The sequence below is a fragment of the Petaurus breviceps genome, unplaced genomic scaffold (assembly GCF_028583685.1).
Source record: "Petaurus breviceps papuanus isolate PSGF00001 unplaced genomic scaffold, PetGlider_PUasm1.0 98, whole genome shotgun sequence".
In the NCBI taxonomy this organism is placed as follows: domain Eukaryota; kingdom Metazoa; phylum Chordata; class Mammalia; order Diprotodontia; family Petauridae; genus Petaurus; species Petaurus breviceps.
In genome coordinates, this window is record NW_027187460.1 from 8,807,321 (window position 1) to 8,827,990 (window position 20,670).

The 20,670-nt window shown below is 36.2% G+C and overlaps 1 protein-coding gene across 1 annotated transcript in view; it reads left to right on the plus strand.

The window, feature by feature from the left end:
• The window catches only part of COL22A1 (collagen type XXII alpha 1 chain), a 630,085-nt gene that overhangs the window by 330,537 nt on the left and 278,878 nt on the right, over positions 1-20,670 (plus strand). The gene's annotated exons all lie outside the window — the stretch shown is intronic.

Sequence of the window (20,670 nt, forward strand, 5' to 3'; positions counted from 1 at the left end):
AAGGAAGGTAAAAAGGTAGGTAAAGGGAGAAGGACTGATAGAAAGGGAATATTGAAGGAGGTGGTGTTCAAAAGTTATAGTGGACTCTGCCATCACAAGTCCCAAACAAAGGCTCACTACTCTATAAGCTTATTAAGGAAATTAGGAAACTCACTTTTTCAATCCCTTATAATTGTGTGTAAAGTGTAATTAGTGTATACACACATATATGTATATATCCATATATTCATTCAAACATATATTTGCATATGCACATGTATATTTCACAGGATTGTTGGAAAGAAAACATGTTGTAGATGGAGAAGTGTCCTATAAATATAAGGTATTATAATGTTTCAGGTACCAAGTTTTTATTGGGATTAAAAAACAAGACGAAACACAGCCCCACTCCTACCTGAGATAGGGGTGGGGGAAAGGGATAATAATAGAAATTAGAGTGTGATCAGTACATAGGAGAAAACAAGTCAATAAGGGAAAAGAACGCTGTGCTCACAGGATTCTCAGATTTGCAGTAGAGTTAGAAACTTAGTTGATCTTAGAGAAACATAAAGAAGACTTTAGCAGTAGAGGGCTGGCTATTTTTGATGTGAGAGACACAGCAGGTAAAAAGAAGAAGAGGCAGGAGAGGGCAGGATTAGAGTAGGCATCAGACAGTTGGTTAATTTAGAAAACAGAGTGCATGTGGTGGAGGAGGATAAGACTGGATAGGCTGGCTGAGACCAGGTTGTGGAACACTTTTTAAAACTATGAGGTGCTCTGCAGATGTCAGGGATTACATAGCAAAATCAGTTCCCTCTGATAACCCTGTATACCAAACAATTCAAAATCACTTTGAGAGAGTCAAAAAGAAAATTCATAGACTCATAGAATGATGGAATATAAAGATACCTTTAGTCAACCCCCTCCCATTTTACACATGAATAAACATAAGCTTTTAAAAGGAAAGTCACTTGCCCAATTAATTAATGTCAGCAGAAGCTAAAACTCCTGTCTGTTGATTACCATTGAGAGATTTCTATTGGAATGTGGGGTGAGGGCTAAAAATGAGTATTTGGTGATAATCCATATTGAAAGGGTAGTTGAAGCCATCAAGGTAGATAAAAGAATTAAATCCAAATGCAACTTATTTAAAAACTTTTAACTGACTTTTTAAAATTATTGACCAAGTTATAGATGAATGAATTGATGGCCTGCTTATTACAATTTCTAGATGACAAAAAGTTGTAGAGGACAGCTAAAATGGGTCATAGAGTTAGGATATCAAAAGATCTCAGCAGGTTAGAGTAATAAACCAAATCTCATAAGATAGAAATTAATAGGGATAAATGTAAAGTCCTACCCTTGGGTCTAAATAATCAACTATATAAAATATAGTGTGAGGGATTTGGGGCTGGACAAGTTTGTGCAAATAATAGGACCTGAAGGTTTTTAATGGATGGAAAACATAAATCTTGATTATTTTTAGTTCCAGCCTTCACATTTTAAGGACTCTAACAAGCTGAAAAGCTTCCAGAGGGATGCAGCATGGATTATGAGGGGGCACAAAACCATGCTATAAAATAAACTTTTGAGAAGGAACAGAGGATTTAGCATTTGAAGGGATTTTGCTGTGGGAGAAGGATTAAACACATTATGCTTGGCCCCAAGGGGCAGAAGAAAGCTTAATTGGAGAAAGTTACCAGGGAAAGCTTCCTGACAATCGAAATTATCCAAAAGTCTAATGGGATGTCTCAGTGATAATGAATTACACATCTCTGCAAAATTTTCTAAAGTGAATCAGAAAACTTGTGTTCAAATCTTAATGCTTACTCCCCGTGGAAATTTGGGTAAAATCTTATAGCCTTTCTAAGCCTCTGTTTCCCCATTTGTGAGATGAAAAGGTTGGGTTAGATAGCCTCTGAGATCCCTTCTTGTTCTGTACCTATAAGTCTGAGCTCACAAAAACTATCTCCTCTTTACAAGGATGTGGTTGATTGGATTTTTTCTCAGACGCCTTCAAAACTCTGAAATTCTGATGCTGTGAATAGAACAGATACTGCGTACTATGAATTAAAAGGAGGGTGATGTTAACTGTGGTCAGGGGTGGCCTGAGATTTCTTCACTGTAGAGTAGGGGAGAAAGAAGGTGAAGACTTTAGCTAAGTCTTTAAAGATGAGTTAAATTTGGCTAAATGAAGAGGGTAGTGGAGGACACCTGGGCTGTTATACAATGCCTCTGCCCTTTGCTTCCAGCATCACTTTTCTCTCTACCTTTCGAAAACCACTTATATTGTAAGAGGAATTTAATCTACAGTCATTCAATTCATTGATGCCTCTCCCATCAAAATATTACTTTTAAAATACAGCTTGATGTTCTCCTGCTGTTAAGGGCTTTTTAAAAATAAGCTTTCTAAAACTCCTTGTTTAAAGCTTGAAATACTTAAGGTTTTGTCCAGCCAGGGGATGCTGAGCTCAGTGATTACTGCAGTGTTATAGCTGGAAGGGACCTCAGAATATGAGAAAAGAAGACAAGAATGTTAGGACTGCATATGTTCTCAAAATGTAGAATATTAATGCTGGAAAAAAACCTTAACCTGGATTGTCTGAACTAAGATGGCACTGGGGACATAAACTGGTAGAAAACAGAATATAGCTAGAAGAGACTTTATAGATCATTCGGCCAAATCCATCATTTTGAAAATGAGCAAACCCCCACCCAAAGAAAAGAAATAACTCAGCCAATGCCAAATAACTTGTTACTAGCTAAGTGATGATGATCTAATTCAGACAATCAATATTTATTAAGAGCTTACTACTTCCCTGGTAGCAAGATGGTTCAGTGAATAGAGTGGCTGGCCTCAAGAGGAAGAGTCATCTTCCTGAGTTCAAACCTGGCTTCAGATACTAGCCATATGGCCCTGGACAAGTCACTTAACTCTTTTTACCTCAGTTTCTTCATCTGTAAAATGAGCTGGAGAAGGAAATGACAAACCACTCCAGTATCTTTGCCAAGAAAACCCAAATGGAGTCACAAAGAATCAGACAGGATTGAAGAGTGAGTAAACAACAAAACAACTACATGTCTTGCATTCTACTAAGCATTGGGGCTACCTTTGGTGAAAGGCAAAAACAGCATCCCTGACCTCAAGGAGCTCTTACTTAAATGAGAGAGACAATGTACAAATAACTATACATAAACATATATATTATATATGTATAAAATTATACATTTTATGCACATACATAAAAACAATTAATGAATTCCAATTTTTGTGGCTGATACAGATAAATGTATATACACACATATATAAACCATGTATATATGTGAGACTCACATATGTACACAATGTATATATGTTAGACACACATATATACATATACACCCACATATACTATATTTGTTGTAAATGGGAGCTAATTTCCAAGGAAAGGCACTAGCAGTGGGAATGGGAAGGATGAGAATGGGAAAAGCCCTGGATGAAGGTGAGATTTGAACTGAGTCTTGAAGGAACACAGGGCACCCAGGAGGCTGAGATTAGGAGGGCCAGTGTTCCAGGCATGGGGGCCAGCCATGGAAAAGGGCACAGGGTTGGGAAGTGGAGTCTTAATGATGATTACTGCTTTCTTGCTTGAGCTGCTGAATCTGCAGATTTGGGTAGGACTTTTGACTTGGCCCGACTGGCTCATCTATTGCTGATCAGCCTAATTTACTTGTTTTACTTGCTCCCTCCTTCAGTGTCCCCGGGCTGTTGGATAAATTAATTAACTGTATTCAGCCTCTTAATCAGTGGTGGCCCCAGCTGATAGGGAGCCACCCCAGGGGGCCAGTACAGCAGCTGCTTAAGCTATATGAGACTGCGCAAGGTAATGGAGCAGAGGGCCACATTCAATTAACATTTCAAGGAAAAATAAATTTAGCACAGTGTACCTATCAGCCATAGAAACTGGAATTCATTCTTTCTTCAACAGTGTATCTCCAACCTTTATGGAAAGGTAAAATGAAACAAAACAAAACAAAACACTGGACTCAAGTTTGTTAGACTGTGAGCTCCCTGAGGGCAGGGAGTATTTTTATCTTTCTTTGTGCCTTTTCTTAAGCCTTTAGCCCAGTCCCAGCCCCATAGTAGGCACTTGTTACATTGTTCAGTCATTTACCTTATTAAGTGTTTGTTTACTTGCTGTTGACTTGACTAGAAATAGGGAGCCTTGGATTATCCAGCAAAATGGAGTAGAGTGTTGTATAATGCTCATTCCCTTTTAGAGTTCCTTTGGTTAGATGATCTCTCTGCTCCTTCATGCCTCTAATTCCTTAGAATCTCAGTATCTTGTGGGATCCGGATTAGTATGCCATGCTCCAAAACTCAAGATTCTAGTGGTTTTTTTTAATTTTTAATTTTTCCACTGATGATCATTGTGACCTTAGACAAATTACTTGACTCTTTTGGGCTTCAAGGTTTTTGTTTTGTTTTGATTTAATATCAAATGAATGGATTAGAGAAAGGCATAATTGAGTAGTAGGATTTTTTTTTTTAATGGAAAGGAGTTAGGAGATTAGAATTTTATTTAAAATTTTACTGTTGACAATGTGTAGTAGGCTTGGACAAGTCCCTCTTCCTGCCCTCTGAGCCTCAATTTCCTTCTCTGTAAATCAGGCAGCATGCTAGATGATTAGTAACATCTCTTCCAACACTGTTTCTTAGGAACCATATAATCACCAAGGCCCCTTCCAAGTCTAAATTCTTTGATTATAGAATTAATAATTCTTATTTCTATAGCATATTAAATTTTGCTAATCATTTTCCCCTATAATAGCCTTGTGAGATAGATAATATAAATGTTATCCCCAGTGTTAAGAGATAAAAAACTGAGTCTCTGAAAAGCAATGACTTTATACATGGTCCCAAAGCTGACAGACATCTATGGTAGTATTTAAATCCAGGCCTCTGGATTCCAAAGTCAGGAATCTTTCCACTGTACCACCCTGCCTTTTTTTTTGTTCTCCTATTTCCTAAAATGCCACATCTTTGTTGTCTCTGGCAAATGAGATTAATTAAATCTTCCGGACCTACCTCCCAGGACTGATATGAGAGGAAGAGGAGGAAATAAATGTAAAATGTGAATTCCAGAGAGCTCAGAAGTTCCAGATACATTGTAATCTCTGACCTGCCAGAACCCCATTTTTCTGGTGGAATCCATCCCCTCTTCACTCGTAAACTACAAAAGGGTTTCAGATCTGCTATTCTTCCTTTGGCTATAAATCAAATGATTCTAAAATCCAATTGAGTCACAGGTAGGGACCCCCTCTAATTTCTGAGCAAATGACCTTAATACATGCTTCAGATAATTTCCTGTATCCGAGTTCCCTCTACTGGCCATGCTACACAATGCATGGAGAATAGGCCCACAGGAGATATTTGGACTACCAGCTCTAAGGTTTCTGAAGCTTGGTCCTGTTTAACCTTCTCATGTCACTGTTATAGGATTGTAGTTGTCTGAATTATAGGTTTAATGGTGGAAGGGACATTAGTGGTCATCTAATTCAGCCCCTTCTTCTTACAGGTGAGGAAACTGAGGGTCAGAATGGCTAATTGATTTGCCTGAGGACACACAGCTATGAAATGGAAGAGATAACTCTAAATCTCTTTAACTCTGACTCCTTAACTCTATTATAGAGTCTTTGGCTCTATAACTCTTTATAGAATCTCTTTAACTCTGACTCCCCTCCCTTATCCCAGACTCTGTCCCTTTTGCTTGTTGAGAACCCATATTTTACTTCACAAAACCCAAGATACGAAGTGTAGGTACTGATCTTAAGGATTAGAGCCTTAACTGCTTTGGTCTCTGGCTAAAGTCATGCCAAGGCAATGGAGATTGCTGGAAATACCAGCGGGTTGAAAGTCAGGAGACATTTATTTGAGTTCTGCCATTGCTTTCGCTACTACCAATTTACAATTATTCTCAAGCAAGATAGCACTAAGCTCTGTGCCTTACATCTAGAAGTCTTTTCCCTACCAGTGTAGTGGAACCATCTCCAGTTACCTAATCTATATCTTGCTACTGATCCCAGGTGGCTCAGGAGGAGAGAGTGAGGCCACTAACTTTGCACAACTCTTCCTCACTTAAATTCAATGCACTTGCAAGTCATGAAATTACCTTCCTGATGTCATGGTCCACTTCAAAAATGAGGGACAAACAACCTGTGAATAGTTGTAGTTTCCCCACTGGGGACCCAACTGGCCAGTTCCAGTTGGGCAACACTTCCTTCCTTCCTTCCTTCTTTCCTTCTCTTCTCTCCCTCCTTCTGTCCACATAGGTAATCAGACCCTTGCCTGCAAATATTCTGCCCAAAAGAATGTCAATTTTGAACCTTGCAAGATGTCTTGGGGTTTATGGGCTAGATTTCTTTATTTCTATTTTTGCTTTGTGGAGGACAATTGGGGTTAAGTGACTTGCCCAAGGTCACATGGCTAGTTTTTGTGTTAAGTGCCTGAGGCCAGATTTGAACTCAGGTTCTCCTGACTCCAGGGCTGGTGCTAGAGCAGCACCTAGTCACCACCTAGTCACCCTGGCTAGATTTCTTTCTTAAGGCCCATGCCTTAAACACAAATCACTCTGACTCTCATAGATAGACCAACATAGGTCCCAGCCCAAGCCTCACTTGGTCATTGTTTGGACTCTGATGGCTCATAGTGAATGTAAATAGCAATTGTTTCTATTTTTGATAGAAACTCTGAGGATCTTCCCTTCCCAAATTAATTTTGTTTTTTGACTAGGTGAAATAGGACATTTTTTTGCCTCATTTCTTACCTCCCCTTAATCACTGAATAGACACACTGAGACCTGGGAAAGACCTTCACTTAAAAAGGCCAAGGTCTCCCTCTGTATCTGGGGCTGTCTATACTGATCCTGATCTATATCTGACCACTGGACCCAGATGGCTCTGGAGGAGAGAGTGAGGCTGGTGACTTTGCACAGCCCTCCCTCACTTAAATCCAATTCATTTGCAAGTCATGGCATCATCTTTCTGATGTCATGGTCCTCTTTGAGAATGAAGAACAAATAACAACTGGTCTGGTACATTTGTATAGTAATTTATAATTTAAAAACTGCGTTCACACACAGAATCACATTTTGATGCTCATGAATTATTATAGAATGTTAGCCCTAACCTTAGAGGCCATCTAGTTGATCTGTATCATTTTAGAAATGAAGAAAACAAGTCATAGAAAAGCTAAATATTTTTCCAGAGGTCACAAAACTAATTAGAAGTCTTCTGATGGCTGTGTAACGTTCTTTCCAGGACTACCATATTTTTCACATGGTCAATATGGATTTTCCCTCACTTTCATTGATGACTGACCACTTCGCCCATGGTGAGGAGACATTCCTTCTCATGGGAGTAGTTATAGAAAAATGCCATGTCTAGGCCATTCATACTGAGCGTAGAGTGCCCTTTGACCCTGTGAGCCAGAACTCTCCTCAAATATGATGAGTCTTATGTAAATTCAGCCACCACAGTGGCCCATTTATAATAGTATTTTTGACCCTGAGAGGAATAGATTAGTTTTCAGTTTAAATTAGAGCAAGAATCCATTTTGCAAATATGAGGCCATGAGCTGCATATTGGTGACTTTAGGTTAAATCAATCTCTAGAGGTTAAAATACTGTTATGAGATCAAGCCTTGACAAGCAATTAGAGCAGTATATGAGCTAAAAAAAACAACAACAAGCTGTGATATCCAATTATGTGTAATTTTCTGGTACGTCCCATAACACCTCCAACAGATTTCTGCCTAGAGATCCTACCCATCTTTCTAAGTCAAGCTCATTTTACCACCTTTTCCATGAATTCTTCATGATTCATTTTCTTGCAAGATTATAGCTGTAGTAGCCTTTAGGAATCATCTAGCTAAAATTCTCTTCCTCTAGTTAGTAACTCAAAGAAAAGGAAAAGACTTGCCCAAGGCCTCCTAGACAACATGACACAGTGGAAAGAAGCATGAGATTTAGAATTAGAGAAGCTGATTTTGAGTTCTGTTTCTGCCACTTAGTTGTTATGTGAAACTAGGCAGTTCAGTGTCTGTGCCAGTCACATCATATAGATTATATTTGTACTTTGTGTTTTTCCGGTTGATCCCATATACAACCTGTTTGTACATAGTTTGTGGGTTGTCTCTGTGTTTTGCCTTTTTTTTTTTTTTGGCATGCCCAGTGTGGCACATAGCAGGTTCTGAATAAATGTTTCTTGACTAATGGGAATGTTGGTGAAGAGAGCCTAGGACTAATAGCACTGTGGTATAAGAAGATTTGTAAACCTTTAATTACCTATCATAGAAATGTAAGCTAATATGAAACAATAGATCTCAGATTTGTACCCAGGGCTTTAAAAAGTCTTCAAATTGAGTACCTTTCCTATTCTGTAATGACTCCCTCTGGAGGAAGTCATATTTTTTTTTCCTGTGTCTGATTCTGTAGTACTTTTTTACTTCTCTCATGCATTGCCTAGAATCTAAGTTGATATTACATTTATCTATGTATCTTTTCTCCTTTACTAGATGGTAAACTCTTTGAGGGCATGAATGGTGTACTTTTATGATTATATTACTCTCAACACCTGGCACAGTGTCTTGTCTATGGCAGGAGTTAATATCTGCTAAAAACAAATACTATATCAGTCTACAAAGTACCTACCTTTGAACAAGATGTGTAGTACAAGTGTTCTTATGAATTTTCATTTTATATTGAGAAAAAAGCTCTTGTAAAGGCTGGTTGACATATGCATAGTTATGCAACTAGTTATTGTCATAACTGGTCTTTGAACCCTGCTCTCTCTTGATTTCAAACCTTGTGTTCTTTTTTTTTTACTTTAACCTGTTAAAGGAATTTAGGATTCATTGCCAATGTGATCAGTCAGAGAAACCATAATGTAGACCGTGCCTGGCTTCTCTGATTGGGCACTAAATAAATGTTTAATGGTTGATTGATTGATTGGGTCTATTTAAGGGATAATAATTACTAAAATTCCCACTTTATGATGTCATCTACCTTCAAGCATGGCATCAGAATTGTATGACAATAACACATCTATCTAGATTACGTGTAATGGTAGTAAGAGATAGTTAATAATGTATCATATTGAGGCAAAAGAATCTTTGTTGAAGTGTTTGCTTCTTAGAACATTTTTGTTTAGAATCATTTTTGTTTCTTAGAATATTTAGTAACGAGTATGGTATATGTATATATGCACATGTTTCTGTGTATTTTTGTTTGTTTATTTAATGTGGGAGGGGGCAGTTTCCAAAATACCAGAATTTATCCATTCAAATAAGTATTGTTCCTTTTAAAGTAGTAACCTCTGCTACTTTATTCCTATTAAACCAGCATGACCAAAATACTTTTGAATGTCTTCTTTGAGAGAGGTCACCACAGTCCATGGTGTACCTCTGATGAAAAAGTGTCTTTCCTTTGAAGTTCCAAGTCAGTTGGAGTCAACTGTACTTTTAGGGCACTTGAAACGACCTAGCAGATGATGGAGCAGAGTCTTAGAATCATATGTGTATCAGAAAGGGCCAAAGCCATCTTCAGAAGTTCTCCTTATCACAAGTTCAGGCTATATTTGAATAATAATTCTTTGCCTCCCAGGGGCAGTAAAAAGACAGGTGTCTAATGTCTGTCAAAGGGAGTTGTGAAGACTCAGCATCATCCCATATGGTGTCTTTTCCATTACTATACCTGGGAGAAGAAATACTCTCCTTGGGAAACAGGGCACCCTTCTTAAGTGGTGAAATCCACGCTAGGTGGAATCTTAATCCACCTCTGTAAATAATTTAAATCCCCTAAGGAGAAAACAAAACAAAATAAAAAACCTTGGACTCCTCGGGTAAGCATTTCCAGCAAACTCAGATGAGAGACTTCCTTCTACCTTCATCATACAATCGTAATGCCACCCCTTCTGCCTCAGAAATGGAGCAGTGCAGCTGACTGATGAGGGTTCTGTAGCTTCTCCCTCACCTCAGTGCCGAACCAGTCTTGTTTTCCATTTCACTGACTTATTGCTTTAGCCTTTGACTCTGATTTTGTCCCTGTCCTTGGATGCTGTTGCTGCCTTGCTGCCTGACCGAATCCTTGCCTTAAATAGACAGGCCCTTTGCTTCTGTCTCGTTTTGGATTGTTTTGACTGTCTCGTAGGTAAAATGCTTACTCTTTTCTAAACTCCCAGCCAGTCACCTGGTTGCAGATTCACTTTTATAAGCAGCACTGCTCTAGTGGAGAAAGTTCTATTCTTGTTAGAAGATAGAGGTTGGCATACTGGCTAATAAAATCCACATGAACCCAGGCAAATAAATCCAGTGCTCTGAGACTCTATTTCTTTAGCTCCTAAATGAGGATAATGCTATAAGAACCATTTGTCTATATATAATTTTTTTTTAATTTTCAAATTGTTTTATTATTTATTTCTATTTTTTTTATTCTTAAATTTTATATATTATTCAAATATAATTATACATTATATTTTGTATATTATATAAGCTTATATTCTTATGAGAAGAGTGCATTGTAAATTTCAAAATGCCGTTTTTAATATTATTACTGTGCCCTAATATACCTTGGCTAGTACTTTTTTTTTAAGACTCCCAGATACTCAAAGTATGTCAGCCTCTGGGCAGATCAGGTAAAATAGCAGCTTCCTGAAAAGGAATAAGTTCAGGTCTGTTAGTTTAAAAACACTTTATATTAGTCAGGAGGTTAGATACATCTCTGTAGTAGATTAAAATGTCATCCTTAATGTCTGGCTTTGCTGGCTAATCCCATGCATTCTTCTTTTTCTAATTCTGCAAAAGATCCATGGTTTCATTGTTAGGAATGTTTGTTGGATGGAAAGTAAATCACATCCTATCCACGCCTTGATAGACTTAACATTATTTACTGTAGAAAAAAAAATCAGTACTTGTTGGCCAACTTATTGGTTATAAGCTTTCTTGCACTTAGCTAGGCTAGTCCTTCATGTGACAAAAAGAAATTGGGGGCTAGGTCTGTCTTGAAGTCATCCTTCCAGCTTTTTGGACCTACCAGAGCTCACACTGTATTAGCATAGCCTTTAGGAACCCACAATCAGATGATCAAGCTCTCTCTTGACAAAGGGACAAAGGTTAAAAAAATTCCCTTACTATCATTACACATAACCATCTCAAGATGCAGAAGGAGACATATTTTTGGACATGGTCACTATGTGGATTTTCTTTTTCTTTATTTGATACAAGTATTACATTTTTAATTTTTTTTAATGGGACAAGAAGAGTTAGTGATGGTATTGCCAAAAAGATAAAAGAAGAAAAGAAATGAGAATCAAGTATTTTTTTTAATGTACAGAGAAGAATAGAAAGGAGTTCAGAAGGAAACACCACCAAACAGGACAGTTTTGAAAGTTGCAAGATATATCTTGTGTATATATGCGTACACAATATATATACAAATATATACATAGATGTAAAGATGTGTGCATATATGTATATGCATATATATGTATACATATGCATATATACATGTTGTTGTTAAATCATTTTCAGTTGTGCCTGACTCTTTGTGACCCTATTTGGGGTTTTCTTGGCAGAGATACCAGAGTGGTTTACCATTTCCTTCTCTACCTCATTTTACAGATAAGAAAATTGAGGCAAACAGGATTAAATGACTTCCCCAGGGTCATACTGCTACTAAGTTTCTGAGGCCATATTTGAACTCAGGAAGATGAGTCTATGTTTATCTATCTCTATTTATAGATATACATATTGATAGGGATATACATACATCCATGCATACATGTAGCCATATGCACAAATATGATATTCATTTATTTCAGAAAAGTAAATGCCTATGTTTAAGAAGAATTCATAGTCACTTCATAGTAGGAAGTGTCTGGAAAGACCTCAGCATTTAATTTTGGGGGGGAAAAACAGCGACATATTTGGAATTCAAGCTAAATTCATTATACTGGAATACCAGTATAATGGTAGGAAGACTGCTTCATAATAATGGGACCAACCTCTGTGCATAATGTAGTGGAAAGAACACTGGGCTTAAAATTTAATGATTTGTGTTCAAGCCCCTGGCTCTATTCTAACTTTGTGATGACTTCTACTCTTTGCACCTCAGCTGACTTGTCTACACATTGACACCACGGGATGAAATGCTCTCTAAGATCACTTCCAGATCTAATAAATGTTCTTCAGTTCCCTAACATTCTGTGGTTAATAGTATTTTACTTTACCTTTAGATATCCTGTTTGCAGTCATGTTTCTTCTCTTTGAGTGATTTGACTTGCAGCATGTCCAAATTTAAACTTGTTTAATGACAAATCGTAAGATCAGAGAATTCAGACCTTGAAGGGAATTAAGACATCATCTAGTTTAAAGCTTTTCATTTTATAAAGGAGTGAAACTGAATTTTAGAGAGGCAGTGTGACTGGTAAAAGGTTACACAGGTAGAAAGTTGGCACAGCTAGGTTTTGAACCCCTTTTCCTGACTCCCAGAACCAGTGCTCTATCATCACTTTACAGAAAAGGAAATAGATCTAAAGAAGTGAAAAAAAATTAATTCCCATAGAAAATGAATGGCTGACTCCCAGACCAAGACATTCAACAAGCATAATCAAAATGTAAGATATTTGTGCATTAGACCTGAGTGCTCCAATAAAATATTTCACTGAACTCAGTGTGTCTGAGAAGTCATAAGAGGACAAGGTTTAAGGAAAGAGGGGACTTCCATCTTCCTCTTCACATCCCCCTTTGACCTCCAACATGACACATGCTAAATGTTCAAGAAATATTAATTGGCTGCCAAAAAGTTATTCTCCATCCCTAATTCCTTAATATAAACATGTCTTTTTCTTTTTCTAGCACCTACCAAAATCAGTCAATTATTAAGTGAACATTTATATTTTTTTTCCCCTAATATGATTTTATTATGTTATTTTTCCACTTCGTAGTGTTTTATTTTTTTCAATTGTATGTAAAGTTTAGTTTTCAACATGGACTTTTATAAGATTTTGAGTTCCAGATTTTTCTCCTTCCCCTCCCTTCCCACTTACCTCATCAAGACACAAACAATCTGATATAGGTTATACATATACAATCATATTAAACATATTTCCACATTAGTCATGTTGTGAAAGAAGAATAAAAACAAAAGGGAAAAAAAAGTGAGAAAAAGCCCCCAAAAGTGAAAATAGTATGCTTTGATCTGCATTCAGACTCCATAGTTCTTTCTCTGGATGTTCCCCTCACTTAGCATCAGTCTTTCCAGGGTTTTCTGAAATCTACCTGCTCATCATTTCTTATAGAACAATAGTATTCCATTACATTCATATGCCACAACTTGTTCAGCTATTGCCCAATTGATGGACATCCTCTCAATTTCCAATTCTTGGCCACCACAAAAAGCGCTACTATAAGTATTTTTGTATATGTGGGTCCTTTCCCTTTTTTTATGATCTCTTTGGGATACAGAGCCAGTAGTGGTATTGCTGGATCAATGGGTATGTGCAGTTTTATAGCCCTTTGCACATAAGTTCAAATTTCAAATTGCTCTTCAGAATGCTTGAATCAGTTTACAATTCCACCAATAATGCATTAGTGTTCTAATTTTTCTATTTCTCCAATTTTATAATTTCCCTTTTCTGTCATATTAGTCAATCTGATAGGTATGATGTGGTACCTCAGAGTTGTTTTAATTTGCATTCCTCTAATCAATAGAGATTTAGAGCATTTTTTTCATATGACCACAGATAAATTTAATTTCTTCATCTGAAAACTGCCTGTTCATATCATTTTACAATTTATCAACTGTATTCTTAGAAATCTGACTCAGCTGAATGCAGATTGAAGCAAACTATTTGCTCTCTCTCATTTGTGTTTTGTTTTGTCCCTTATTTCTCATTGTTCACCCCATTGGTTATAATCCTTCACAATTTGACTAATGTTCAATGTGAAGTATTTGTAGAACCTATATTTGATTACTTGCTGTTATGGGGGGTAGGGGAGAGGAGAGAGAGGAGGAAAAAAATTTAAACTGAAGGGATTGTGGGACTGAATTTTGTAAACTAAAAGTAAATAAATAAATTTAAATTAAAAAAAAGAAATTAAAAAAGAAAGGAAATTTGACTCAATACTGTTTTAGAAATGAGGCCTTTATCAGAAATACTGGTTGTAAAAAAAAATATTTTCCAGCTTTCTGCTTTCCTTCTAATCTTGGTTGCATTGTTTGTGCAAAAACTTTAATTTAATATAATCAAAGTTATCCATTTTCTATTTCATAATATTCTCTATCTCTTGTTTGGTCATAAATTCTTCTCCATAAATCTGATAGGTAAACTATTTCTTGCTCTCCTAATTTGTTCATATTATCATCCTTTATGTCTAAATTGTACCAATTTTGACATCGTCTTTGTATGCAGTGTTAGATGTTGGCCTATGCCTAGTTTGTGCAATAATATTTTCCAGTTTTCCCAGAATTTTTTGTCAAATAGTGAGTCCTTGCCCCAAAAGCTGGAATCTTTGGATTTATCAAAAAGTTGATTACTAATAGTCATTTACTACTGTGTCTTGTATACTTAACCTATTCCACTGATTCACTGCTCTATTTCTTAGCCATTACTAAATAGTTTTGATGATTGCTGCTTTATAATATAGTTTTAGATCTTGTATGGCTAGGCCACCTTCCTTGCCACTTTTTAAAATTAATTACCTTGATATTCTTGAATGTTTGTTCTTCCAGATAAATTTTATTATTTTTTCTAGCTCCATAAAATAATTTTGATAGTTTGATTAGTATGGCACTGAATAAGTAAATTAATTTACATAGAATTGTAATTTTTATTATATTAACTTTGCCTATCCTTGAGCAATTAATAATTTTCCAAATGTTTAGCTCTGATGTTATTCATGTGAAAAGTGTTTTATAATTATGTTCATATATTTCCTGGGTTTGTCTTGGTAGGTAGAGTCCCAAATATTTTATATTTTCTACAGTTATTTTAAAATGGAATTTCTCTATCTCTTGCTGCTGGGTTGTTGGTAACATATAGAAATGCTGATGATTTATGTGGATTTATTTTATTTCTTAAATGTTTCAAGTAGTTTTTAGTTGATTCTCTGAAATTCTCTGAAAGTATACCATCATATGATCTGCAAAGTGTGATAGTTTTGTTTTTTTGTTGCCTATTTTAATTCCTTCAATTTCTTTTTCTTCTCTTACTGCTAAAGCAAACGTTTCTAGTATAACATTGAATAATAGTGGTGATAATGGGTATCCTTATTTCACCCTGATATTATTGGGCAAGCTACTAACTTATCTCCAATACCAATAATCCTTGCTGAGGGTTTTAGATAGGTACTACTTATCATTTTAAGGTAAACTCAGTTTTTTCCAATGCTCCAGTGTTTTTAATAGGAATGGTTGCTGTATTTTATCAAAGCTTTTTCTGCATTTATTGAGATAATCATGATTTCTGGCAGCTGTGTTATTGATGTGGTCAGTTATGCTGGTAGTTTTTCTAATATTGAACCAGTTCTGCACTTATGGTGTAAATGCCACCTGCCATAGTGAATTATCCTGGTGATAATTTGCTGTAGTCTGTTTGCTAATATTTTATTTAAAAATTTTGCATCAATATTCATTAGGGAAATTGGTCTATAATTTTCTTTCTCTGTTTTGGCTCTTCCTAGTTTAGATATCAGCACCATGTTTGTGTCATAAAAATGAATTTGGTAGGACTCCTTAGTCTATTTTTCCAAATAGTTCATATAATATTGGAATTATTTGTTCTTTAAATGTTTGGTAGAATTGACTTGTAAATCCACCTGGCGCTGGAGATTTATTCTTAAGGATTTCCTTGATAACTTGTTTATTTCCTGCTCCCCCCCCCCTCCATTGGGGTTATTTAAATATTTTATATCCTCTTATCTTTATCTGGGCAATTTTTATTTCTGTAAATATCCATCCATTTCACTTAAATTGGCAGATTTATTGGCATATAGTTGAGCAAAATAGCTTCCAATTTTTGCTATAATTTCCTCTTTATTGGTGGTAAATTCACCCTTTTCATTTTTGATAATGGTCATTTTGCTTTCTTTCATTTTTTAATAAATCAAATTTTCCAAAGGTTTATCTGTTTTGGTTTTTTTCATAAAATCAGATCTTAGTTTTATTTATTATTTCAATAGTTTTCTTTCAGTTTTATTGATTTCTGCTTTGATTTTCAGAATTTCTAATTTAGTATTTAGTTAGGGATTTTCCATTTGTTCCTTTTTCTTCTCTCTCTCTCTCTCTTTCTTTTGCTTTTTGGAGGGCAATTGGGGTTAAGTGACTTGCCCAAGGTCACATAGCCAGTTTTTGTGTTAAGTGTCTGCAGCCAAATTTGAACTCAAGCCCTCCTGAATCCAGGGCCAGTGCTCTATTCACTGTGCCACCTAGCTGCCCCCACCCCCATTTGTTCTTTTTCTAGCTTTACTTAGTTGTATGCCTAATTCATTAATCTCCTCTTTCTCTATTTTATTCATGTAAATGTTTAGAAATATAAAATTTCCCCCTAAGTACTGCTTTGGATCCATTCCATAATTTTAATATGTTGTCTCATTATTGTCATTGCCTTGGATGAAGTTATTGATTGTTTCTGTTTTGTTGTTTGACCCACTCACTCTTTGGGAATAGATTATTTGGTTTCCAAATAATTTTAATCTATTTTTACATTACCCTTTATTACATGTAATTTTTGTTGGACCATGAAAGGATACATTTAATATTTCTGCCTTTTTGCATTTTATTATGAGATTTTTATGCGCTAATACATGGTCAATTTTTGCACAGATGCCATGTACCATTGAGGAAAAGGAAGAATATATTCCTTTCTATCCCCATTCAGTTTTCTTCAGAGGTCTATAATATCTAACTTTTCTGAAATTCTATTCACCTCCTTAACTTCTTTCTTTTTTATTTTGTGTTCAGCTTTATCTACTTCTGAGAGGGGGGAGGTTGAGGTCTCCTCTAGTATGGTTTTGCTGTCTCTTTCTTCCTGTAATTCACTTAACTTCTCCTCTAAGAATTTGGATGATATATCAATTGGTGAATATATGTTTAGCACTGATATGACTTCATTGCCTATGATAATTTTTAGCAATATGTATTTTCCTTCCTTACCACTTTTAATTAGATCTTTTTTTTTTTTTTTTGCTTTTGCTGTGTGTGAGATCAGGATTTCGACCCATGCTTTGTTTTCTTTTTAACTTCATCTGAAGCATAATTTATGCTGCACCAGATTTTTACCTTTACTCTGTGTTTCTTCCTCAAGTATGTTTCTTGTAAATAAAACATTCTAGAATTCTGGTTTTTAGTCCACTGTTCTGTTTTATGGGGGAGTTCATCCCATTCCCATTGCCATTCACAGTTATGATTACTAGCTGTGCATTTCCCTCCATCCAATTTTTCCCTCTGTTTCTACTTTTCTCTTTCTTTTCACCCTGTCTTTTCTTACATTTTTTTTTGCATCTGACCACTGCCTCTCAATTTTCCCTCCCTTCTATCAGTCCTCCTTCCTTTTCTTTCCCCTTTCTCTCCTACTTCCCTGTAGAGTAAGATAGATTTCTATATTCAACTGAATGTTTATGTGATTCCCTCTTTGAGATAAATCAATCTGATGAGAGTAAATTTCAAAGTTTACCTAACCTCCTTTCTTTCCCTCTACTTGAAGAGGGCTTTTGAACATCTTCATTGTTGTAATTTACCCTATTCTTCCTCCCCCTTTCTTCTTCTCCCAGTTCAGTCCTTTTTTCACCTCTTTTTGTATCATAACATCAAATTCAGCATATACCCACATCCTCTGCTGATGTAAACTTCTTCTAATTTCCCTAATAGAAATATAGTTCTCAAGAGTTCCAAGTGCCATCTTCTCATGTAGGGTTGTAAACAATTTAACCTTATTCAATAACATGTTTCTTTGTTCTTTACTTTTTATGTTTCTCTTGAGTCTTGTATTTGAAAATCAAGTTTTCTGTTCAACTCTGGTCTTTTCATCAAAAAAGTTTGAAAGTCCCCTATTTCATTGAATGTCCATATTGTCCCCTGAAATATTATGCTCGATTTTGCTGGATAGTTGATTCTTGGTTTTAATCCAAGTTCCTTTGCCTTCTGGTATGATATTCCAAGCCTTCCTATCCTTTAATGTAGAAGCTCCTAGATTCTGTGTGATCCTGACAGTGACTTCTTGGTATTTGAATTGTTTCTTTCTGGATGCTTGCCACATTTTCTCTTTGACCTGATAATTCTGGGATCTAACTGCAATAGTCCTTGGAATTTTAATTTTGGGATATCTTTCAGAAGGTTATCAGTGGATTCTTTCAGTGACCATTTTACCCTGTCCTTCTATCATTCTAGGATATCAGGACAGTTTTCTTTGATAATTTTGTGAAAGATTCTAAGATGCTGTTCAAGTGCTCTCTCTCTCTCTCTCTCTCTCTCTCTCTCTCTCTCTCTCTCTGTCTTTGTCTCTGTCTCTCTGTCTCTTTCTCTCTGTCTCTGTCTCTCTGTCTCTCTCTCTCAACTTTCAGGTAATCCAATAATTCTTTAATTATTTCTCCTGGACCTTTAATTATTTCCAGGTCAGTTGTTCTTTCCATGAGGTAGTTTATATTTTCTTCTATTTTTTCACTCTTTTGATTTTGTTTGACTGATTCGTGATATCTCAGAGTCATTAGCTTCCATTTGCCCAATTCTAATGTTTAAGGAATTATTTTCTTCATTGAGCTTTTGTACCTCCTTTTCCACTTGACCATTTTTACTTTTTAAGGAGTTGTTTTCTTCAATGGATTTTTTTTTCTCTTTTGCCCAATTGTATTTTTGAAGAAATTGTTTTCTACATTCAATTTTTGTCCTTCCTTTTTCAAACTGTTGACTCTCTCTTAAATACCTCCCTTTTCTTTTCCCAATTTTTCTTCTACCTCTCTTATTCAATTAAAAAAATTTTTTTAACTCTTCCAAGATGGCTTTTTAGGCTTGAGATGAATTTATATTCCCTTTTGAGCTTTCACATGTAGGCATACTGACATTATTGTTCTCTTCTGAGTGTGCTTTGTTCCTCCCTATGGCCATAGTAGCTTTTCAGAACTCTTTTTTCTGTTTTTTGCTTATTTTCAACCTATTTTGTGCCTTTTAAAGTTAATCTCTGCTCCTAGGGAACAGAAAGCACTATCCCAAGCTTATTGTGTTGGGGGTCTGGTCACTGGCTTTCTGGGCCTGGGTCTCAGATGCTGGTAGCTTGCACGCTGCACTGGGTTGGCCCAACCTAGTCACACCTATCATGCCCTTGATTCTAGGACTGGCAATTTGCTGCACTGGGGCTGGAGGCTTCACAGTTGGCCTGCTTTGCCACTGTCCTATTGATCCAGGACAGAGGGGCCTCAGTTGCTGAGCTGTGCTGTGGCAAAGAGTCTCCTCCTGGCTTGCCTAGACACCATCTGCTCTGGGCTGAGCTTCCCTTTTACTCAAGTGAGACAAATCTTTCCTGAAGTCCTTCTAAGTTATCTTAAGCTGGAAAATTGTTTCACTCTATATTTTTGTAGGTTCTGTCACTCCAGAAAACATTTAGAGGCTTGATTTAATGTTTCTGAGGGATACTGGGGAGAGCTTAGGCAACTTCCTGGCTTTTCTCCACAATCTGGCTCCATCTCTAAATAAGCATTTATTAAACAACCACAATGTGCTGGGCCCTGGAAATACAAAGACAAAATGATTTTATTTGTGCCCTGGAGGAGCTTAAATTCTTTAAGAGGAGATAACATATATAAATGAGTATTATGAAATGCACAAAGTATATTTGAGTATATGAATTTTCACAAGATGAATGCAAGGTAATTTTTTGGAGGGGAGAGAGTAGGAGTTAGGAGGATCAGAAAAAGTCTTGTGATTTATAAGCTGAGCTTTGAATAAAATTATCAATTTTAAAAAGCAGATATGGAGGGCAGACATCAAAGGTGCAGAGTCAGGATATAGAACATAGCTTGTGAACAAAATCAAGAAGGACGATTTGTCAGGAGTAAAGAATACATGAAGGCAAGTAATGTATAATAAGCTTGGAAAGTTAGGTTGGAGCCAGTTTTTGAAAGGCTTTTTAAATGCCAAACAAAAGAGTTGGCATTTGATCCTAGAATTAATAGGGAATCATTAGTTCTTCCTTTACTTTTGATTGATGGAAATTTTCTATTGCGAGGTAATGATAATAATCTGAAAGCACTGACTACAGAAAGCCACAGAAACTATAGTGGGAATAAAAAGGAATGAGAAGGTGGGTTTGGGAGAGGATAAGCCAGGTTTCAGGTCTTTGTTCTCACACAGCATGTCATGACTTAAGTCCTGATGCTCTTTAGATTGGAATGGGGCAGTTTGTTCAGGAAGTTATATAAATTTATTGTTACTAGATTGAAGGAATTTGGGGGTAAGATTCACCTCATCTGCGACTAGGCAATTCCATCCTTTATAAGTTCATTTGATCATCTTTCCCCCAGTAATATCTAGTAAAATCATTTGTAAGTGAAAACCTCTGCCCAGGTGCACTAAGGAAGTGGCTTCTTTTAAGTTAGTAAAACGTATAGGAACTTGAAAACTTCCAAGGTCAGGCACAGAAAAGGCTATATGCAACCTCACTTCT